Genomic DNA, 13550 nt, shown 5'->3' on the forward strand with positions numbered 1-13550 from the left:
AATGTAACAAGTGCAAAGGAATGCAGCATGTGGTTGGCTGCTTTTTATTTGAATCTCACTCATTCAGGCTTTGCATGCTAATAATACTTTTGGCCAGTCTGGTGAGAGTTTCTGCCCTTCAAGCTTACATTTGACATGCAGATTTAACTTGAGGTCTCCATACACTTTATAAAAAAAAAAGGCTCAAATTTTTTTAGCACTCACTGTCAGTGTCATGAGGCATCATGGTGAACACAGGTGAGTCCAGGAATTCAGCTTAAAGTTTAAGAATAATCACTTTATTGCCACGCTGGCACCTTTCCAATGACAATTTACTGCGAGTGCAGCTAGAAGCAACAATGATCCCACAATGACTGGGGACAACAGGTGAACTTAAAATACACGCAGGAACCAAACACAATCACGAAATAATGAAAACAGCCGTGGCAATTACGCCCAGGTGGTGGGCATTAAGCAACACTGAAACGAAAGAAAACTCAACTCATGACAGTCAGAGATTCAATTATGCAAATATTTTCCTCTTTCGTGCGATTTAGTATTGGAAAAGTTTGGGGGTTTTTTGTCTTATGAATAACAGAATAATGTTATTTATGGTTTTTCTTCCCGTTCAAATATTTATGTAAATCTCATTTATGTTTGATAGAATAGCTGTCTATGTTGTATGAGTGGAGTACAATATAGAAAGCTATGTTATCCCTCCAGAAACTTTTCAGAAAAGTTCACTCGAAATATTTCCCATTATGAGCCTTGGCCACCATTTTCTCAGGCTCAATTTTCTTTTGCTTAGACACTGATGTGTACGTTTCCCATCAAAAACACACGGAGCTTCAGGACAAAACCCCTGTCTGCTGCATGAACATGTTGTTCTGCAAATGTCACACAGGTCTTAGTTTTTCTTTTTCCAAATTTCGGCATTGGAGCTCTTCAGCGGACGACAATTTTGCCAAGTCTCTTTCTTATTGTTGAGTCATTGACTCTGAGCTAACTGTAGCAACACTTCATTCTAGATGAGACCTGGATATAGTTTTGAAGTCATCTTGCTAAGCTAATTACTTTTGGGTGGGTTTACAACTGCTCAGTGTTATTTTGTTTTGTTTCTCTCAAACGTAAGGCCTTAGAAGTTGCTTCATAATCCTTTCCTGACTAGTCAACATGTTTTCCTACTTCTGTGAATTCTTTCTGTCAGGCTTTTTAGAGATCTTTATGGACATTTCACCTTATAGATAAGTTACTTTAAATGACATCTTGATTCTACAGGTTTGACAGTTATCATGCCTGAGTGTGGCAAGTAAAATAAAATAACTGTGGGAAAACAGATTCACGATTTATCCAGGGGTTGATTACTTTCTCACTCAGTCAGGTTGGTTTGGATAGTAGTTGCCCCTCAGTATGTAAATGAATAAATAAGTCAAATCCTTACTTGAAAATGTGTTAATTTTATCAACCAAAAGGTCATCTTTGTCTGACTATAGGACTAATTTTGTTATCTAAAACATGTATGTATGGCAAACAAAATATTTAAGGGCCAAACGGTTCTCACGGGTTTATAGCACAACGTGCTATAAACCTGACTGCAAGGATCTCTGAGGTGGTTCTTTTCCACGTAGTTTGCGAAACTAAACCACGCCTTTTGGTTTTCATTTTCTCTCTGCACGTCAAAATCCATTCTCAGGTCTGGCCACTGCTAATGTACTTGGCATTGATAAACTTGACTGCAGCTTTGGTTTCCCTCAGAGCTGAATAAGTGGAGAATGCATTTCCAACAAGAGGCTACTGCCTCCTTTGTTAGCTAAATCCAGGTGGTGTCGGGTTTTTTTTTTGTCTTTTTCTTTTCTTTTTTTTCCTGGACAGTGTGTTGGGATCAACAGTTCTTCTGTTATGCTACGATGATAAATAGGCTTGACAGTTTCTTGTTTTTGCCCGTTTTTCTCTCCCCTCCACCTCACTTTTTTCTCTTTTCACAAAGCTACACAGACTGGAAACCCACACACACACACACACACACACACACAGCGGGCACTGCGATTTCACAGCGTTGTGGATGACAAACACACACAGCAAAACACATGGACTTCCTGGAATTTAATGAACAGTTAGAGGAGAAAACTTGCTCCAATTTATAAATCAACCGCAGCGCTGCGCAGCCAATCGACCCAGAAAGACATAGATAAGCAACCCAACCTTTAGCAGGAGCTAACTCGGTAAATTTTGTTTGTGCATTGGTGGTAATTAGCGAAATCAACAAAGTGCATTCCTCTGACTTTTTATTCATTTTAATTCCCACTAGAGAGACTGAAGACAGCAGGCAGTAATACATCCAAAAAACATGCGAGGGATGATGTAAGCCAGATTTTAACAGCTTGCAGGAAAGAAGAGGGATATTTGTAATCATGTGTTGCAGTCATAATATTGGTGAGTTGTGCTGACTTCTGATTAAAGGCTGGCGTCAATTAGAGCTGAATCATTTAAATGAAAATACTTGGAGAGGAAGTGTGCAGAACAGGCACAAAAAGAGGGACAGAAATAAGAGGAGTTGCACTTTGGCAAAAACAGTCCTCTATGGACCTCCTGAGTGGGGTAATATTAGCTTAATTTAGAATCCTGACACAAAATAAATGAAAGTCTGATACAGGAATCCATGTTTAAAAGTTACATGCCATAAAAACTGAAATGTTTCTTGGATTCTTTAGCAAAAATACTAGAATTTTTAGGGTTAACAACTGAACAAATTATGTATTTATGGATTGCTTGGAAATTAACCCGTTGTTTATTTCATTCCTTCCCTGCAATGTTGAATCGTTTTCTCCCATATTCAATAACAAATGGATTCATGTCTTCAGCACGTGCTTATCATGTCAACAGCGCCGATGCCTCAGAGATTAAAAGACGCTCCAGAAAGTCATTCTCTCTTCCCCACCTCCCCCAACACTTTGGTTATTTTTTTATTTTTTTAGCGCAAACTAATCCGCATGAATCTCACAAAAGATTTAAAGGAAAGCCAACCACATTTGGAAGAGATTAGCATGGAGTTTTGCTCTTTTCTTAAATGTTTCACCTCAGATGGCGCGGGGTCTCAGACGCCCACTCAATCAGATTCTACATTTACCATTATTCTCTTGGAAACTCAGAGAACTGATGGGGAAAATCCCTATGAATACGAAGCATTGGACTGAAGCTACGGCTGCTAAATGACTGCAGAACAGAAATGTGCTCGCACATTTGCGTAGACACCAAAGATCAGGCAGGCGCAGCTCCATTTCAGACTGTTTTTACCACTTAAATGGTTTTGACTGGGATTATACTTGGTTGTTAAGAAGTTCTACAAGAACCTCAGCAAAAAAAACAAAAAACAACTAAATACTCATAGCTGATCTTGAGTGACCATCAATAAAGTATCATGTGCCCATTTGCAACCCACCACGTGCCTGGAAAAATAATCAAAAGTGTTTTTCTATTTAGGTATGATCACATTTCTTTCAATAAAAATGGGCGCAGGGATCCCGTGTTAGACGTATTCGTTCCTGTTTTACTATAAGGAGCTAAATTACCCTTAATGTATGAAAAGGTGTGGTCGATGCTTTAAAGATTTCTGTTTGGTCAGCGTTTATGAACAGAATCACAAAACACATTTTTAAATTCAGCTGAAAACGCATCTCATTGGAGACGGCACGGTTAGAAACAAACAGGAACTTGACATTATTCACGTGCTTGTCGAAATTTTTTTTATTTCATTTAAGTCCTACGATTTTATTTTTCCCTCAGTCAGATCAGGTGACGAAAAGGAAAGCTGACTTGTATCAAACGTTGGCACGCTGAGCATTTTTGATTGATCGCTGGGTTTCTTTGAGCTCGCCTCCAGCCCTGTCAAACAGCGGGACCTTTATTCCGGGTATTGGTTTTTCAGCATTATAGTTGGTGTTTTACAGACAGAAACCGATTAAACTGTCAAACAAACAAGTACCAGCGCAGGTTTACAACTCAAATTGTAGAACCTCACTTCTAGATCCACTATGGTGTACAAATGGAGAATACAGGTCAAATCAGTAATATTCTTCCCTTTCAATCGTTCAACCTGGCAACGAAAAGATTGTGGTACGACTGCAAACCTATCAAGACATCTCCTTTCAGCTAAAGGGACGTCCATGGCAACAAGAGCGTTGGCTAGTGAAGCAGCCAAGTATCTGTAGAAGAGCTGGAGAGGTTTTCTGAGAGAATTTGTCAACAGGATAAATGCTAGACGACATTCAAAAGTGACAATTTAACAAAGTTATATCTACTTTTTTTTATGATAGCTTGAATGGCGCAAATCGAATTCTTTCGCATCGGTTCACTCATCCTGTTGTTTGGAGTTTTGTGTTTCAGTTGGGTCGTTATGTTTCAGTTCCCTCCATGCAGAACTCTACTTGCGTTGCCTCGAGTTAATCGCGGCATTATGCTGCAACTTGCACCTAGTCAGTCTTTTCTGGTCCTAACGACCTTTATTTGTCAGTAGACTGATGGAAACAAAAGCAGTAAGGACACGGGGGACAAAATAAAATGCAGCAAATGATCCGCGTCAGAATTTGAAGATTTGTTTTAGGGGGACACTCTGTGTTTATGGGGCACCTGCTCTGCCCCTGAGTCACATTGTGCCCTGGAATAAATTATTAAAACCTGAATGAACATCTACTAAGTTTTGCACTTAACAAATATGGGCTTTGGGGATGAGTGGCAAGAAAGACCCACTGACAGGAAAAGAAGCCACACAATTTTGTCTGTGGCATAAAATCCAAATGGAATCCGTTGAACTTTGTGGGTGTAATGTGACGACTAGAAGAGGTTCAGGTGATGTGCCTTTTAGCAAGGCACTGGTTGGGGGAAGTAAAACAAGCATGTGTAACAAGTTAATTATATTACTTTAAGTTAAACTTTGAATTCCAGTCATTATCTGTTATGTAGGTTAGTTATTTCTCTTTATTAATGCCTGTTTGAAGTGAGCAGTTCATTTTTCCTATTGCACTTGAACGCACCTCATGCAGCGCAGTTACGTGAATGCGGAGGAGGTTAAACGTGCTGCACCATCGGTCCAGATGTAAAACATTTTCCTTGTCTAAATCACATCTCATAAGTTACATATTTATACTGATGATTGACGGGATATGTCTTTTTTTTAACACCGTGGGAAGTTATATGGTCTACATACACAAGCCGAAATTAGATTTTATCGAAATGTACAGCAAGCTAATAAGTTCCTTTGTTATAGTTACATAACTGTGCGTTACTTTAGCTTGATTTTTTTTTGCAATTGTGGCGGGATTTTCTTGGATGTTTGTTTGCTTTTGACAATTTTTTTCTTTATTTTGGATGTTATTTTCTTGAAAAGGGAGTTTTGGACCAGACTGTGCAGAGTGCTCACTGATGTTTCTTTTTAAATCTCAAATATGGGTTTTCTAGAATGTGGCAAATACTGTTCGGAGCTTTGATTGGATTTGTTTTTAACCGTTCCATTATGACAAGGGTGACGGAATGTCACTGTTAAAGGTGAGAATATAGTATTTTTTGCAAATGTCCAAACACATAAAGAGAAAATGCTGCTCTGGGCCAGCAGGAGGAGGCAGGTGTTTTGGACCAGACTGTGCAGAGTGCTCGCCCCTGTTTCTTTTGATGCCTCAAACAGACAGACAAAATAAAAGACGGTCTGGCTTTTCTGTTCTATTTGACACCCTGATAGAAACACACAACGCAGAGTTAAACCTTGGACCGGCCGCACATGTATATTTGATCTCAAAATGATGCTTCAAGAAAAAAAGAAGAAAAAAAAAATCACAGTATTGCTTGCGTTTAAAAGCTATAACACCAGCAAAACAAAAGAGAGCTGCCGACATGCTTGCATAGACAACTCTACATTTGCACACCGCCATGTTTTGAAGAAAAAAAAAAAAAAAAAGATGAAAAGGGAGGGATCAGAGAAGTACATTAAGGGTGTTCAGATTTGATTTCTAAGGCAGATATAATGATGGTTAGTTTTCTATTCATCTTCTCAGCTCAGTGGGAGCACAGTAGGCAAATCGGGTTTTAGGATCTGGCCAGTGGGCAATGAGGAGGGCTATTAAAGGACCATTACCATCTCCTGCCATTATGAGGCTGTTGCTCTGGAGGAATTACCTTGGTAATGAAACCAACCTGAAACTGACTTGCTCGCGGCGAGCCTGACATACATTACATGGGAACACCAAGACACACACACACACACACACACACACACCCCCACACACACGCGCGCATGCACAAATAATTCAAACACACAGAGTGGGAATTGATCATTCTTGCTGTTAGTTTCTCAGTCGTCAGAGCGAGCTGATGTGCACGCACTCAGACACCCACGTCCACGACACTCCGCTTAAGCCGGTGTGTAGGAGTCCAATTAATCCCTTTGACAGTCGCTTGTTTGCGCGCTTGACATTAGCAGGATGCCACATGTTTTCTTTGGTTACATTCGCCCTCGCTGACAGACTGCTCCGCCGGGTTTGTCGACGGGGGGCCGCGTTTCACGCACAAAATGCTCTCCGACACTTGGTCTCGCGCGTGCACTCGGGGAGCAGGCGAGCCACGACGAGCCATTAACCCGAAATGCTATCTCAGAAACACATACGCTTTGTGACATCGGCAGAGGCTTTTTTATTTTTTTTCTGTGATCCACTTTGTAATGGGGGGATGAAGCAGAAGCGATTCAAGCAGTGTTTAATAAAAAATAAAAATAAAAAAAAATTAAAAGAGGCGTCTTCCGTTTGCTGTTTTGTACGCAGTGGCAGTGAGAGATTCGCAAATTCATCAGGATTATAAATAAAACCTTAACTTTATGCACTTGACGGTTAATGAAACAACGTATCAATTTTCCAGGGAGGAATGATTATACACAAACTTCTGTGTCATATTCTGTGTTATTTGGAGTGTTTGCTTGCGTTATTTCCTTGTTTTGTGCTTTTTGATTCTTTATTAAATCTTCAAAATCGTTTCAAAATCTCAACATGCTGCGTTGTTACTGTATTGGTGTTATTATTTCCAATAACCAACACGCATCGTGACACTGATTTTTAGAGCACATTGTGGAATTTCTGGTCAGATTTATGAATACAGGCTCGCATGTTTTATTTATTTATTTTTGATCTTGAATATTCTGGAACAATTCTAGCTGCAATTCTGACCATTCTTCTTGGCAAAATTGGCAGCACTAGTTCGATTAGCATGTTTTCTGCTAATTCAACTAGTGGCCACACTTTGGCGCATAGCCCAACTAATTTTCAATTTGATTAAGGTTGGGGCTTTGGTTAGCCTGCTTTGATCCATTTCAGAGCCAGTTTTTATGTAGGTTTGAGAACGTTCTACTGTTGGAACATTCAGTTCTCACCAAGACTCAACCGGCAGTAAAGTGAAAAGTACTGGAAACGCTGGCTACCTTCCAGAAACTTTTATATGTAGTCAGCAAAAACAAGACGCGAGTTGTACAGCCACAGTGAAAAGTACATTGAAAGAACCCAGGAAAGACTTTTAAATAATGGGATTATTCCAAAAGCTGTCAAACATGGTGGCAGAAGCATCATGCTGAGGGTCTGCTTCATTGTTCATTGTGTCTTTGCATATTACAGAGTGACTGAAACGACAAATAAGGGACACCCACAGAGTCTTTTCACCTAAAATCAATAGCTGAAAGGTTGAATCTGAGTTTTTAATTCAGTATTCCAACGGGGACAATGATCCCAAACACACAGCAAAACTGTTTTTGAATGAATTATGCAGGCAACATTAATCTCATGGAACGCCCTTCATAAATCCCTGACCTCAACCCATTTGAAATTCATAAACTATGCGTGCTCGGAATGAGGCATTTCTGGCAAAGTGAATGACAATGTATGATTGGACTGAATTTACCTTTTAATGTGTAGAAGGCTTTGAAATGGCATGTGTTGTAATTGGTGCCATCGTAACCGTTAACGCATCAAAACCTGGTGTAAAACATTAGGATGGTGTGTTTTAGATGTTTTGTATGATTCTCCAAATCAAAATGAACCATTAATGAGCCTTAAACACAAAGTTTTAGGAAATATCAATTTTTGTCTTTATATTGTGAAGAGAAACATCAGAGTTCTTAATGAGTTGAAAGGATGCTGAGTGGAAAACATCTAAAATATGCTTTTTAATAATTTAACCCTTTGGACTTGAAAGGGGAATAACATAACAGCAGTGTCAACTGTACTGAATTATATATGTGATTAAATTAGAGTTTATCTTCTCAATGTATTATGTTAGAGATACAAAAATGAAATTGAGAGAATATTCAGTGATGCTAAACCTAACATCCCGTTGCTCGGTTTGTGTATTTTATTAAGCAGCTTCTGCTCCTCAAACGAAATGTGCCAAAAACAACAGATTTAACTGACTCAGAAAAGTCCGAAATGTTAAGTCTTTCACAGGGACGCATCACTCTTGAAACTGCCAAGATGTCAAGTCACTTTGTTGCAAACAGTCAACAGGGTCGCAAGAAACGGGCACAAATTTGCAGCTAATGATTTTTGAAATCCATCCACCACTAAATAGGACACATAAGTGAAAATGTTAGGACTGAAAACAGGTTTTCAAATCATCTATGCACTAATAAAATAACAGTGACCATTGGAAGACCAGATGGGTGGACGAATGGCTGCAGTGGAAATAGGCACAGAGCTTTACTTCAAGCAAAATGGGGATGGGGAACTAGTACGAGCTGGGACATTAAAGATGAGTTGGACTGAATAAACACAGGAACTTACTGTTCAAAGTACTCTGCTGTTTGGTTAGCCAGTGAAGAAGTTAAGCAGTCAAAGGTTATTACCATGGCCACCTTCCTGACATTATCAAAGCTAAAATTAGCCAAAATGCGAAAGTTAGCCGAAATGCTGCCAGTGGCATGTGGGGTAAAACTAGCATGATGTCTTACATTGACTTTCTCCATTTAGGGTGCTAAACATGGCAAAACATTTTTACTTTTGCAAAAGTAAAAAATCAAACTTTTACTTCGTGGCACTTCGTTACCGGAAAACGCGCTCATCTCTTAGCAACAGATTAACAACAAATATCGTTATTGTTCAAAAAACATAAGATTTCTTCTGCTCTTTTGAAACACTACTTATCTTATACTACTTAAGAGTTGTGCAGTTGGTGAATTTTTCAGAAAAGTGAAAATGTTTTTTTTTGTCATTGGTGGTGAATATGTAATAAAACAGACATTCAACACAAAAGTAAAAATCTGATTTGTACTGTGTGGCAGTTCCTTACCAGAGAAAAAACGCTCATCTCTTAACACCGAGTTAATTATTGTTTATAAAACATGAGCTCTTTTGAAATGCTGCTCATCTGATAAGAACCAAGAAATTTACAGTTGGTAAATTTAGCAGAAGTAAAAATCAGATGTTTACTTCGTGGCACTTGGTTACCAGAAAACACAGTCATCTCTTAGCAACAGATTAACAACAAATATTGTTATTGTTCAAAAAACAAAAGATTTCTTCTGCTCTTTTTAAATACTACTTATCTTATACTAAAGAGTTGTGCAGTTGGTGAATTTTTTGTCATTGGTGGTAAATATATTATAATTATATATTATATACTTGTCTGTAGTAAGTGTTCCGCCAAGATGGCGTCTCTGTAGTTCTAACTGGAAGCTCTGCTCTCGGTAGGCCCCGAATGTCAATCACTTATTTTTTTTAGTGTAAGAAATGAGCATTGTTGCATGTAGAGATAGTTCAGGTCTTCCGTTTATTATCCTCAGAGCTGAGAGCAGAGCTGTTCATTCATAAAACCAATCCTCAGACATGAAAAGCGTGGGCACAAACAAAAAGCCATTTTGCAAGCAGTTCCACAGGTTTAATTTGTTTTGTTTTGTTTTACGTTTGGAATCATATGAACAACTAAAACTCGAGCCCGAACTGTTGGCCTAATAGGAGCCTACGCACACAGACGATGTTATTTACAGCACCATTCCAAGGGTACAGCCCATTCCAGCTTTACTGTGGACCTAAAGCCTCACCGTGGGCAGCAGGGGCTTCAGCCAAAAAGACTTTACAGCATCATAAACAGAGTTATATCCCATCTTGCCGACATAATACATGCTGGAGAGTTACCAAGGGAACAACTTGAAGCCATGCCTGCTCTAAAGGGATCATGGGACAGTCCTTTGAAAGAAACAGGTGAAGATGCTTAATGATGATGTAATAATTTACTGTGTAATAATAATTATACTGGTCACAGTCTTCTCCCCCCCCTTACCCCCACATGCCATTAACGTTCCTATATGGGTTCCATAAGATGACCACATTTGTGAAGGTCTAATAAATTCAACTGAAAAGCTCGAGAACTGTGGATATTACTTTTGTTTTCTGGAAAGTTCTGGGTCTTGTGCTCCTTGCTGTGTTAGAACTTTTTTTCCTTGTTGACTGGAGACGAAGATAGAATGAAGCCTGTGACTGAATGAAGACTGTGCACAAATTTTTATAATTGAACTTATTTTTTCAGTGTTAAAATGTATATTTCAGCAGTGCTAAAATGCATATTTTGGCACTGAAAAATTAAGTACAAATATACAACATTCAAATTTCAGAGGCATTTTTAATTCAAATCCTGATGGCACATATTTACTTCCATACTTTGTGGACAAGACTCTGTCTTTTGTTTGCATAGAATGTACACCTGCTCCAGTGGTTCCGTATAAAACTGTATAAAACTTTGCCTCTTTCCTAGATTGAACCATTGAAAGAAGCATTACTAACTTCAACTGTGTAACCTGAGCCAGGTCATCTGTGTCAGTGCTAGCTTATTTAGCTCTGTTTCTTTCCAAGGAGCTATTGCTGCCATAACCCATGTGTCCCCTGTTCAATTTTCTTTACCATAAAAGAAGTTGCCCTGACTTCTTCTTCTGTGTTTTGGCTTAATTTCTTCCCTAGGCAGTTACCGAAGGAGTCACTGGTAGCACTAACAATGTTTTCTTTACCAGGAAAAGCTCTCCTGACCCAGTGCTTCTGTGTTTATTTGTCTCTTTCTGGGCAGGAGGCTTCGAGAGAGTCATTGCTGCCAATAATTACGTGCCCTGCTTTGTTTTTTCCTTTCCCCATAAAGGTACTCCTGATTCAGTGCTTCTGTGTTTTGCTGTGTCTCTCCTTCATTGTCATTGAAAACAATCTTCCTTCCTTCAACTATGTGAACTCTGCTTATTTTTCTTTCTCAAATAATATAATGTTGTCCATAATTTGCTATGAACAGTGGATGAAAGTCCAAATAATGCTCCGGATCTCTTTAAATTTGTAACAGCCAGTAATCACAGGAGACTAAGTATTGACTATAGCCCTTACAAACATTGGTATGGCAGTGATTTACAAGTTTAAAGCCAAACAAATTAAAATTGCATCACTTAACTGACAAAAACGATTTAAAGAAAAACAATATTTGCCAACCTTTAATACCTGACACCTAATATGGTCTGTATCTGGTTAATCTGTAGGACAGAGCATTTAAAAACCAAGCATCCAAAACCGCAGTGAGAAAAAAAATCCCACCTCGCTTTTCTTGCTGTCTATCACTTTCTTAAAAAAAAAAAAACATTTCTGTCTCTTGAGAACCAAGTTTCTTTAGCAAGTGACACATTTGAAACTTTTCTTTGACATTTCCTATTATACTGCTAGCTTCTAAAGCAATGCAGGGATTTAATAATAAAATACATTTACCAGCCACAAAAGGCTTAATTGTAATTTTGTCGACTCACGCAACACGGGCTTAAATGAAATATGTATATCCTTATATTTGAAAATCACACTTTGAAGCATAAAACGGATATTAACAAAGGTGAAAGAGTCATATGTATTTATAGTTTTATGCACAGTGCACCTCTGAAGCAGAGCAACATCTACCAATATTTCCACTGCTGTTTAAACTGTTTGTCATAAGTTATTAATTGATTATTAAATATGTTGTTCTCTATGTGATGTGTCCAAAAAAAAAGCATTTACCCCTCAGACCCCGCCACATTAGAACAATAAAATTCAAGGTATATTATTTAAGTAATTTTTTGATGGTTCGGGGCTATGTGTAACCCTTCTTGCTTTTCACAACGCCAGTATAGTCTTGGTTGGTTGTTGTCACCTAGTGTGATATAAAATGAAATTCTCACAATGTGATTGACTGCATGCAAGTGGTCCAACAGCTCCACCAGCGCTCCTCAGAATTCTTTATTTTTCTTTTTTTTTTTTTTAGATGTGATCGTATAGTTTAACAATTCTTCAAAAACAAAACAAAACATTCCTATTCCAAAAATCAAACAGTAAAATAACAGACAACCGCTACAGCAGTTAACAGTTAACATTTAACAGTTACATTCACAAAACAATTTTTTTCTTTAAATATATATACACATTCATAAATTTACACTTTGAACCCACCTAGTGTGATATAAAATGAAATTCTCACAATGTGATTGACTGCATGCAAGTGGTCCAACAGCTGAAAAACAAAAGACACAGTTAACGTCGTGACTGAACGGTCAGCCACAAACACCAACTGGCGTAGCTCCCACTCATAGGGTCATACTTTTCCAGCCCAACCACAAGAAAACTTTATAAATTATATTTGTAATTGTTAAATGATCTTACAGTATTTCGTTAATTGTTGAACTAGAAAAATATGGCCCCAAGTAAAAACAATAGCGAAGAGCTGCCTCTCTCGCACCTACCTCCACCAGCGCTCCTCAGAATTCTGGTGGGGGAAGCCGCGAGAGCGTCTGAAGGACCCGTTGCATGCAGTCACTCATCACACCACTAGGTGGCTCCAAACACATGGATACAACAATCTCATTACAAACACATACACACTATTATTATTATTTTGGGCAAAATTCACATACACATTCATACACACTTTTCTCTCTGTTACACCCACCCCTGCTGAATTTTGACCAAAATGATTAAAGTGCAGAATTATCACCATAACGGAAAATAAATAAATGAATAAATAAATCACATGAATTGGCTGATATGGATATACAAAGTCCAACTGAAATAGTATCCTTTACAAAGGATGAAGTGGCAAGAAAATGGCGCCTTATTCCTTGCCAGCTCCTGGAAGCAGGATGCAGCCTACATCCCACATAATCCATGCCCAAAAAGTAGATGGGGTCCCTAAACCTGGACCTGTACCAACAGTGGTGATATACACTACTAAAATAAATAAATAAATAAACTCAGAACAAGGAAAGGTCAGTTTACAAAAGAACCTATTACTATAAATGTCTCTGCTGGAACATTTGAAAAACTGAATTAGAAACCCTGTCAAAAAGCTGACTAGCATCGTCGTTAACAGCTATGTTGGTCATCACCTGGATCAGTCTATTGACAGGCTTGACTATCCTACCAACACGGGTTCTGACTGTGTAAATAGTGTCATGGTCAGTGTCAGTAACAGACTGAGCAACTAGTGAAGTGTGTGGACAAACACTCTGTGTGTCAACTGAAGCATTTGAGGGATTATTGTCACAGTCCATCTCACTAGGG

General features: G+C 38.6%; 1 long non-coding RNA gene across 1 annotated transcript; it reads right to left on the minus strand.

Annotated features, from left to right (window-relative positions):
• Positions 1–12104: 12104 nt before the first annotated feature.
• LOC116730760 (uncharacterized) lies at positions 12105–13340 on the minus strand. Its single transcript, XR_004341406.1, has 3 exons — positions 12734–13340; positions 12444–12504; positions 12105–12147 (listed from the first exon to the last, which is right to left on the minus strand). It is a non-coding gene; the product is annotated as an uncharacterized LOC116730760 (long non-coding RNA).
• Positions 13341–13550: the final 210 nt, after the last annotated feature.

Source organism: Xiphophorus hellerii, chromosome 13 (genome assembly GCF_003331165.1).
Source record: "Xiphophorus hellerii strain 12219 chromosome 13, Xiphophorus_hellerii-4.1, whole genome shotgun sequence".
NCBI classification, from domain to species: Eukaryota; Metazoa; Chordata; class Actinopteri; order Cyprinodontiformes; family Poeciliidae; genus Xiphophorus; species Xiphophorus hellerii.